The sequence below is a fragment of the Pinus tabuliformis genome, chromosome X (genome assembly GCF_031772625.1).
Source record: "Pinus tabuliformis cultivar Carrire ecotype Pingquan chromosome X, CPIR1, whole genome shotgun sequence".
NCBI classification, from domain to species: Eukaryota; Viridiplantae; Streptophyta; class Pinopsida; order Pinales; family Pinaceae; genus Pinus; species Pinus tabuliformis.
The window spans coordinates 333,428,780-333,439,585 of record NC_142308.1 but is presented as its reverse complement, the minus strand read 5'-3'; the positions used below and the strand labels follow the sequence as shown (position 1 = coordinate 333,439,585).

The 10,806-nt window shown below is 35.3% G+C and overlaps 1 long non-coding RNA gene and 1 pseudogene across 2 annotated transcripts; one reads left to right on the top strand and one right to left on the bottom strand.

Annotated features, from left to right (window-relative positions):
• Nucleotides 1–4,859: 4,859 nt before the first annotated feature.
• On the bottom strand, nucleotides 4,860–5,746 carry LOC149139811 (uncharacterized). Of its 2 annotated transcripts, none has more exons than XR_016264968.1 (3): nucleotides 5,586–5,650; nucleotides 5,069–5,450; nucleotides 4,860–4,967 (listed from the first exon to the last, which is right to left on the bottom strand). It is a non-coding gene; the product is annotated as an uncharacterized LOC149139811 (long non-coding RNA). The 2 variants fall into 2 exon arrangements; XR_016264969.1 differs by lacking the exon at nucleotides 5,586–5,650 and adding an exon at nucleotides 5,657–5,746 and having other exon boundaries at nucleotides 4,861–4,967.
• A 2,077-nt stretch (nucleotides 5,747–7,823) lies between these two features.
• On the top strand, nucleotides 7,824–9,115 carry LOC149139810 (nematode resistance protein-like HSPRO2 pseudogene; annotated as a pseudogene).
• The last annotated feature ends 1,691 nt before the right edge of the window (nucleotides 9,116–10,806 follow it).

Sequence of the window (10,806 nt, the reverse complement as noted above, 5' to 3'; positions counted from 1 at the left end):
TCATCATGAAGAAGGTACACTTTTCCCTCAAGTTTATTATGGCATGCTAGATTTTGACATTTAAACTATGACAGTCTTCGCTTATTGAAGAAAAATGGTGTTGCTGGTTTGCCTACAATTCCTAGGAAACATAAGCAATGTGATGCTTGCATTCTAGGAAAGCATAGCAAACAGTCTTTTCATGATTCACATTCAAGAGCACATAGGAAGCTTGAACTCATTCATTCAGATTTATGTGGTCCAATGTCTGTTCCTTCTGCAAATGGAAATAAATATATCATGACATTTATTGATGATTACACCAGAATGTGTTGGGTTTATTTATTGAAGAACAAATCTGATGCTTTTCAAACATTCAAGAATTTTCATAAATGGATTGAAAATGATGCACAATCTCATATTGGGTCTATACGCACTGATAATGGAAAAGAATATACATCAAATGAATTTGAACACTATCTTCGCCAACATGGGATCAAACATCAAACAACTGTGCCTTATAATCCCCAACAGAATGGTGTAGCTGAAAGAATGAATAGAACAATCTTGAATATGGTACGGTCCATGCTTTTCTTCAAAAATGTAAAGATAATGTTTTGGGCTGATGCTGTTCTATGTGCTGCATATATAAAGAATAGATGTCCATCTAATGCTATAAGAAACAAGACTCCTTATGAATTGTGGTATGGACATGTTCCTTCGGTAAAACATCTCAGGATCTTTGGTTCCACCTGTTATGCTTTGATACCAAAGGTACATAGAAGCAAACTTGGTGCTAGAAGTCGTAAGTGTATCTTCCTGGGGTATTCAAACACCTCCAAAGCATACCGCCTCTATGATGAAGTAAATAAAAAGTTTGTTGTATCTAGAGATGTCATTTTTCTTGAATCATCCAAATCTGACAATGTTGTTGAGCGGCAACTTGATCGCTTGGATATATTCGCAAAAACGAAATCATTTCAAGAATTTGATAATCAGATTCCACATCTTGAAGGGGGGATTCCTATTCTAGATCAACATGTGGAATCTTCTTCTGAAGAACATTCTCCCCCGAATGAAACTCCAACAACGGATGATGCTTTAAGTGATGTAATTGATAGAATTGGGAAACTCAATCTTGATTCAGTCCCAACTCAATCAACAGATCAGCCTGGACCATCTCAGAGAGGTCCCCCAAAGTGGCTGACAAAGACACTTGAAAGTGTTCATCCTGATGAAATTGGAAAAACAGGAACCAGAAATTCAAACCGCCAAAATGGAGGTGTTGTAGATGACTCTAATTCACCTGTTGATATGGATGTTACTTATGATTGTGAATTGAACTTGTCTACAGATTTTGAACCAACTTCCTTCAAAGAAGTTGCTTCTCATGATGAATGGAAAGAAGCGATGCAAAAGGAGTATGATGCTCTCATAAAGAATGGCACTTGGAAGCTGGTTGACCCTCCATTTGGAACCAAACCAATTGGCTGCAAGTGGGTCTACAAGAACAAGTACAAAGCTGATGGCTCACTTGACAAGCACAAAGCTAGGCTTGTGGAAAAAGGTTTTGCACAGAAGGAAGGGGTCGATTATGAGGAAACTTTTTCCCCCACAACAAAATGGGCCACCATCCGGACACTCTTTGAACTAGCAGCTCAGAACGGTTGGAAATTCCATCAAATGGATGTAAAAACTGCCTTCTTGAATGGAGATCTAAAAGAGAATGTTTTTATGTCCTAGCCTGAAGGATTTGCTGTGAAAGGACATGAACATAAAGTATGCAAACTTGTGAAGTCCTTGTATGGCCTCAAACAAGAACCACGAGCCTGGTATGAAAAACTAACTAATCACCTTTTGAAACTCAACTTCAATCATTTTGATCTTGATGATGCAACTTTATTTGTCAAGAAAGTTGGCAAAACAGTTGTGTATCTTGTGGTATATGTAGATGATCTTTTAATGACAGGGAACAATGAAAGCTACATTGCATCCATAAAGAAGGAATTGGGGAAAAGTTTTGAAATGACTGATTTGGGCTATGTTCATTACTATCTTGGCATTGAAGTAACCCAACATCCAAAATCCATATTTCTTTCTCAAAAGAAATACATTGGAGATTTGTTAAACAGATTTGGCATGACAGAGTGCAATCCTCTTTGTACTCCAATGGAACAAAACTTAAAGCTCACATTTGTTGAAGGAAAGGAATTTGAGGATGCAACAAAGTATAGACAACTTGTAGGAAGTCTCATCTACCTCACTACTACCAGACCAAACATTTCATTTATTGTTGGAATCCTCTCGAGGTTCATGCAAAAGCCTTGTGAAGGACATTGGTTTGCTGCAAAAAGAGTTCTAAGGTACTTGAAGGGAACTCAAGACCTTGGAATCAAGTATACACAGGTGGACGACTTCAGCTTGATTGGATACTCTGATTCAGACTTCGATGGAGAAAAAGAAACTGGGGTATCTACTTCAGGATATGCTATGAGTCTTGGATTAGGAGCTGTCTCCTGGAGATCACGCAAACAATCAGTTCCAACAGATTCCACAACAAAAGCAGAATACGTGGCAGCAGCTGAAGCAACGAAAGAAATTGTGTGGCTCGGGAAAATTCTTGAAGATTTGCAGGTAAAACAAGTACAATCAACTCCACTCATGATTGATAACACCTGTGCAATAAAGTTGGCCAAGAACCCAAAGTTCCATGATCGAACAAAGCATATCAATACTAAATATCATTTGATTCGACATCATGTTGAGGCCAAAACAATCCATCTCCGTCATTGTTCCACAAATGAGCAAATTGCAGACATCTTCACCAAATCACTTGGAAGGGAAAAGCTTGAACGATTCAGAATGATGCTTGGACTCACCAACATCCCTTCAGATTAAGGGGGGGGATGTTGACACCTAATCTTCATGATTGGGAATTTTATGTAAATAAATAAATTGGGAAGGTGAACAGTCATCGGGATATGAACTGAACAATCACTCCCTATTGTATATAACAATGGGTTACTTATGGAATAAAACACGAATCAGTTTTTTCTGCCTTTGGAGAGTTATTGCCTGGCCTGACAATGTGGACAATAATATGATAATAAAAAACAATACAATGTTGTCTCCTTACAGGGACCAACATTACTATCAAGTAGTATGTGTCGAGTATGAAAAGATACTCATCTTTGGTGGAGGATTGCAACAAGTTTCTACTAGTGCAAACTCTATAAAAAACACCTAAAATTAATATTGTTTTATACAACATAAAATACTAATAAAAAACATGTTTTTTTGAGAGCTTTGTCTTGATCAATATTGGGCGGAATGAGATTCCTAGTTCCCTAAGTCCATGTCTCATTTAATGAACTGTTTCCTCTTTTTTGAGATTTAATCATTCGATAAATTGTTTCCTCTTCTCTTTGAGATTATTAGGAGTGAAATTCATTGACATTCTATAATTTAAGGTAATTAAGTGGGAGCTTTTACTAAGGTCACAAGCCGTTATCCTTAACATTGAGCATTCACCTTCCAAAACTTGATTTTTCCTCTTTGATGAACAAGAGTACCCATAAGAAGTTCATTTTGAGACATGCATTGGTATTCATTCTCATTGACTAAAATATAGATGTATTTCAGCGATTTTCATAGAATATTGATCAAGAAAATAAAACTCTCATATATATTAAATTAATGGAAAATGTGGATAAAGATTAATCTATAATGAACATCAAAATACTTACTCACAATGTTGATAAAATTAAAAACATCATAAAAACTTATTAAATTATAACTTTATTTTAAATTATATTAATAATAATAAAACAAATTAATATATAAATTAAATATATATATTTAAAAAAAACATAAAATAAAATAATTAACTATAAAAATTTACCCTCAATTTATTATGAAAATTATTGATTTAAACTTTATTATAATATTATGACGTATTAATAAATATCATATACTTAAATAAACTATAGCACTCCTGTACTCTATATATAACCTTTATTTTAATTAATTAATTTAATTAAAAAACATAATTAATTTAGATAACTTTTAATTTTGTGTATTACCAATATTCTAAAATACTAAGTAAAAAATAAATCTTTATCATGTCTTTAAAAATCATAATGGTTGTTAATTAGATTAAAATTATAAAAACCATAGTGGAAAATTAAGCACGGCTATCCAACGACTTCTTTGCAATTTGGATTTCCGTATATCATACGGAATCTTAATTTTTTTTAGTACTTAGTGGGCATGGTAGCGAGGCGGCGAGTCTTATTTCCAACACTATAGCATATTTATGACGCTCTGACATGGGTCGGAGATAGTCCCTTATAACACGCGCCCGGATGACTATAGGAAAAAAAGAAAAAACTACGCGTTATAAAGGGCTATCTCCAACGCATGTCAAGCGTCATAAATATGCTATAGTGTTGGAAATAGCTCTTGCCGTGTTTGATCTTAGCCACCCACGGAAGAAAGAAAGCTCCGGAGTGAAAGAAACCATCGGTAAGGAGTTCAACCGGTTACCCGGCCTCGCTACGGCAATTCCTATTTCCACCTCCATAGCAAAGTTAATTCCTATTTCCACCTCCATAGCAAAGTTAATGCTATGGAGGTACCCTCTGACAGCACGACGACCACCATCCACCATGCATCATATTTCCATCCATCATCGGTCTCCGGCATCCCTCTCCGGCTGCCCATCTGCGCCCCGGCGACCCGGCGACCCTGCCCGCAGTTCAAATCGTATTGATTACAGATTGATCAAATCGCAGCCACCCTCAAATCGATCGTATTGATTACAGATTGATCAAATCGTATCGATGACATATTAATCAAATACGGCGCGTGGCCTCCACTCACTCAAATCATATTAATGCGCGGGAGAGCTCATTTACAGATGGCAAGAATGCGACCAACCTCCTCCCGCCTTCAAAACCCTTCCTGCTCCGCGGCAAACAGAACAAAACCTGCAAAACCGAACAGAACATTATCTGCGAACAGCTGCAAAACCATTCTGCGAACAGCTGCAAAACCATTCTGCGAACGGAGGAGCCGTTCAATTCAATACCTGGAGGAGCTGCGGCTGGCAAGGTTAGTGCCGAATTCTTGGTGAATTTTGTAATATCTTCTTGTAATAATATCTTATACGTTCTCTGTAAAATTTTCAAGACATAATGGCAAGATGTGTAAATTTGTTTTCCGTCGGTCGCCATTGAAACTTTCAAATGCAATTCTGAAGAAGGGTATCAAAACCCATGCTTCTGCCACCGGGAACGAGCCTCTGCAGAGTCCCAAGTTTCCTTTAAATGGAGCCATCGTCATGGCTACCTGTCTTTATATCAATATTGGCCAATCTTTGTCTCCTTGCCAGCGTTACGCTACGGCTTCGCCATCATCTTTTCTCTGCCCAAACGGTGATGGTTCAGAGCTCGACTGCACGCAGAACCCTTCTGCACATGCAAAAGAAAACTATACAGTGTTAAAAAACTATTGTAGATAGCTACAGCTATTTGAACAATATAGAGAAAACTATATATATTGAATCCATATACAGAAAACTATGTATATTGAAACGATACTGAAACATTTTTTACAGAAAGAAACCAAAATGCAGGGACCAAAACGCATTTTCAGAAAGAGAACAAAACGCACAGACCAAAACGCCGAAAAAGAGAGCCCAGGAGTCGGGCAGAAACGAGAGCAGAGGGAGGAGGAGAAACCGATACACTCCTCGGCCAGGAGGGCCGAAGACGGAAAACCGAAGGGAAAGCTGATGGACGGGTTAAATAAGGGCGTCGATATGCATGAAGCTGAGAGACGGGTGGATGATTTGAGCAACCTAGCAGACAAGGGCGATGGCGTTCCTGCATGGAAAAGGACGTGGAGGAGCGAGCAGCTGGCAAGGGAGGCTTCCTGATTGGGCGATGAGAGACGAGGCGATCACCGTATGGCCAAGGACGAGACGATCATCGTGGACGCTCCCCCATAGCTTTTGTTTCAGCACTCCAGAACGTATTTTCCAAACGATACTGAAACATATTAAAACGATAAACTTTATTGCAAAATATACCTAAAATAAACTTTAAAACATATTACTCATAAACATTAACTACACTTTATAAATAACTCTATGTGAATTATAAAAATATAAAAATATTATAAATATACCATAAATAGATATTACAAATATACCATAAATAGATATAAATATTATAAATATACCATAAATAGATATTATAAAAACCATTACTTTACATTAAATTACTTAAATAATATATATATACACCAAACGTTGTTAATACTTAGAAATCTTAAGGACGAATAACAAAACAAACGAACAAATGCATACAGGTGAGCCATTCCTTTCATAGGATGCATCGTTCCACGTGATCACGTGGTGGCTTCAGATGTGACCATTAGACTTATGACCTGGTGGTTTTATATGAGTATCGTTTTGATAAACGTAATATTATTTCAGAGCTGGCTAGAACTCTTCTCAGTCATTGCAGCTAGAACTCTTGTCATTGCAAGAACGTCATTGTTCTAGAAAGGTCAGTGGCAGGTTTAATCGCTGATTGCCAGTTGTCGTTGTCCGGAGGTCATCGTCTCTAGGTCATTGCCGCTTATAGCCAGTTGATCATAGCCTTGGTATTGCCAGTTATCGTTGCCAATAGAGCGAGGCGTCATAGAGTGTTGTCGTTGCTGCTACATAGTAGGTTGTAAATATATTTAGTTTATATATAATTTTTTTAGATTAATAATAATAATTTAAAATAAAATTATAATTTAATTATTTAAATATATAAATTGAGTTTATTAATAATTTAATTTATATGATTAAATTAATTTTGAAATTTTGTAATGTAATATGTATAATTTATTATATTAATATTGGTTAAAAATTTAATTTATATTATATAAATAAAAATTATGAGTTAATTATTAATTTAAAAAGTATTTTATCCAGTAGTAAAAGCATTTATATAAAAAACAAACATCTATGTAGTTAAGGAAGCCAGGGAAAAGAAAAGTTGAAGAAATTAAAGAAGGAATAGAACTAAATAATTAAATAACAAAAGGTTAACATAATGTTATTTTGTTGAATCTGGAAGGAAGCCAGAAAGAAAAAAAAAGAAAAAAAAAAAAAAAAAGAAGTTGAAGAACTTGAAGAAGGAATAAAACTAAATAATTAGATAACAAAAGCTTAACTAATTTTATTTTCTTGAATCTGATCTTCTTTTCTATGACTAAAATTAAAGAGAGACAAAATATGGAAAAATTGAGCATCTCTCACTCAACCTCTAGATTCACTAGCATGAAAGTAGATACATTTAAGGTATTACAAATCAGCTAAAGAGTTGGGACAAATTCCTGATAAATACGATCTACATCTTAAATAAATCTCACAACTTGACTAAGAAACCATAATCTCAACAAACATATGAAACGAGAATGTACGAGTTTGAAGTAAATTTACTTTTTCGTTTCATAATAAAAAAATCCCAAAGTGACACTGACCAACCACCGTATATTTAGCTTATATCTATTCACTTTGTTAACTGGAAAAATTTATATTTATGTGTTGACATTATTTAACTCTTTTCATTATTTATGTGTTGAGTTTTTATCATCTACATAAAAAGTTTAGTTGCAACAAATAGATATGTTTTTTGTCCAGTAACGTATTATATATAGTGTTTAAAATGTATTTTAGTGTTTATTCTATTATTATGTTGTTCTTTTTAGATTATGGTATATGGAGAGCATTAGTGTCTTTACTCTCCTCGTTATGTTTGCAGGAAAAAAATATGTCCTATAAAAAAATGGCATCCTATTTTGCCTTTGTTGGAGAATCCATAGAGCCCTCCCCCATGGAGTGTGCGGGTTACGAGCAGTATGTGCATCTCCCCGAGCTCAGTGCCATGTGGAAATTCAAGGAATGGCCTGGTTGGTCTAGAGAGGGGTTGGTAAAGGCTGCCTTACAGTCATTGGAGATTACTTTTCAGTTTGTTTCGTCTGTGCTCTGTGACACAAGGACTTACATTGACAAAGAGGAATGGAAGAGAAGGCTTGAATCCTTAATTAGTTCCCAGATTGAGTTGATTTCAATGATTTGTGAAAATGACAAGCAGGTTCCCACTCTTCAGTTGTCAGTAAGTAGTGGTGTTCTCTCATGGAAAGTTTTCCATGAGGTATGGCAGAGACCTGGTGCTTTACCTGTGGTTAGCAGAACAAGTGAAGAGAGCTTACTTCCTCGTTTGGGTACATGGAAAAGCGCTGAAGCTATGGTTTCTAGAATATGGCTTGCCATTGAAGGCCATATGCAGAGGACTCCCTTCACTTTAGGTCTGGGGGAACCAAATATGTCAGGTAAGCCTCTTCTTGAATATGATAGAATCTGCAAGCCAAGATATTTGCACTCTTTAAAACAACATAAACAGTTCCATAATCTAGAAGATGCCAAACTTTGCAATGTCCTCCAGATCTTTGAGGCATGGGTATTTGTAGGCCAAGAATTGTTGCAGAGAGTATATGAAAGAATAGACTCTGGGGATTTCGTAGGAGCATCCACAGACTGTTGGATGGTTGAAAGGATGTGGAACATGCTCACAGAAATTGTGAATTTGCTTCTAGTGATGGACCCAGATGATTTCCTTTGCCTTAAACACCAGTTGGCAATTAGCAGCACTAGTACACTTGCAGGCGCATATTGCCTTCGGTCTGCCCCCTTAGAGACCTTACAAATGCATGCAAGGAACTAAGGCATCTGGTGCCCAAAGTCATCGGTGTTGAGGCTGATCCAAAGGGTGGACCAAGGGTCCAGGAGGCACTTATGCATTTGTTTCATTCACATGGACTGCGCTCACATAACACTTCAGGTGCTTACCATGTTGCAACAATACATGTTCTGTTGGCCTTCCAGGCAATAGAAGCAGCGGTGAAAAGGTTTTTCTTCTCATATCAGCAGCTGGTAGTAACAACCATGGGTAGCACTGAAATGAAGGGTCCATCATATCTAGGTGCTTGTGATGCCCTACGTCATATATATTTTGAACCACCTTATTTCCCTAGTGTGGATGGTGCAAAGACATTTTTGGGTTACTATTGGCACTAAAAGTTACAACTATGGTGGATGGTACACTGGAAGATCTACATATAAATCAAGTGAAGTGTACAAGAGAAAGAATAGTGCCTTGAGTTTTTCAATGTATTACCCCAAATTCATACATACACTTTTTACATTGACAGTTTTGAGTACTATACATAGAATTATATTGGATATAGGATTAGACTCATTTTTGTTCATCCCCATCAGTAGGACCAATCAATAGAACAGTGGTAGAAATTTGGGATTTTTTTTTTCCCTCTCCAACATGGATAGGATACTAAGGATTCATAGTGTGCAATTCCTCCTTCGTTAAATAGTGTAAGAGATTGTCCAAAATTAAAAAGGTAATTATTAAAATTATTAAATTTTACGAGTTGTTTCTTTTTTTAATTTTTTAATTCTTTACCTAAATTTTATGATGGATTTAATGATATTTATATAATTCATTATAAATTTTAACATGAAATGTAGTTTAATGCTGTTATTTTTATATGTTTTTTTAAGATTTTTTTATTCAGTGTGTGAAACTGAGATAATTTTAATTTTAATTTGTTAAGTTTATTTAATGGAATGCATCATAATTTTTTTAGATTATTGAATTTATTTAATGGAATGTATCATAAAAAATTTAATGTATTAAATCTATATCATATTCAAGCTACATTCCTACCATAAATATCCACTCATTTCCAAAGTTTTGAGAAAAAATATTAGATAATGCAGTTCAGATTGACTAATAACATATAATTAGTATAGTTTTTTATCTCTACATTTATTTTACAAAGTACTCTGATACTTCTTCATACTCTACTTTAATTTTCTTGCACATGGCCTTGTGTTATTGCTTAAGATGTCATTTAATTTAACTGAATTTATGGTAAAGGTATAAATTTTGCCTTTAGTTCTTCAATACAAATTTGTTTTAATGAGATTGTAAATTTTAGTCAAATTATTTCTAGTATAGTATCATTTATAAAATACGTTGTTCTTTAATCATATAAATTTAAATTTAGAACATTGATAATGCATATTGCTTATAATCATTGTCACTCTTAATATCTATAATTTGGCTTAACACTTATCATTTTCTTGCAGATTGACACACAATTCGCTCGCTTGTGCAGAGCCTAACCCCACAGTTTACAAAGAACAAAAACAATTATTGTAATTTTTCTTTCATGGGTGGCTGGCAACCTTTAGTGAATTGCCTTCACCTCTGCAATTTTGTTCCATATAGTTCAGATTGTTTTAATAATCAGTATTAGTAGGGCAATTACTTAGCATTTACTTTAAAAATTTTACATTTCACACATAGCTTAATAACGGGAAAAGTAAGTGGCCATAATCCACACATTTTTTCAATTTGTTTTGCTCTTTTACCGAAGTCAAATAGTTTAATTAGCAAAGGAGTAAGTGGCCCATAATTCACTCATATTTTTTACTAACCAAAGCATCTTTACTTCATTAGCATTGGGACTAGGAACTGGTGTTATTAAAGAAAGGGAGTAGCCCCTGCTTCCCTTGCGTCTTTTAGACGATTCTGGGCTTGCATCTGAAATCTTTCTGAAAGCACTAAGTTTTTCATCTCCCTTTTTAGGCTCACATAGTGTAATAGGAAGGAAGTAAGTGGCCCATCAACCACACATTATTTTATTTGCAGGTAAGGAACAAACATAATTTACTGTAAGTAGACGAAT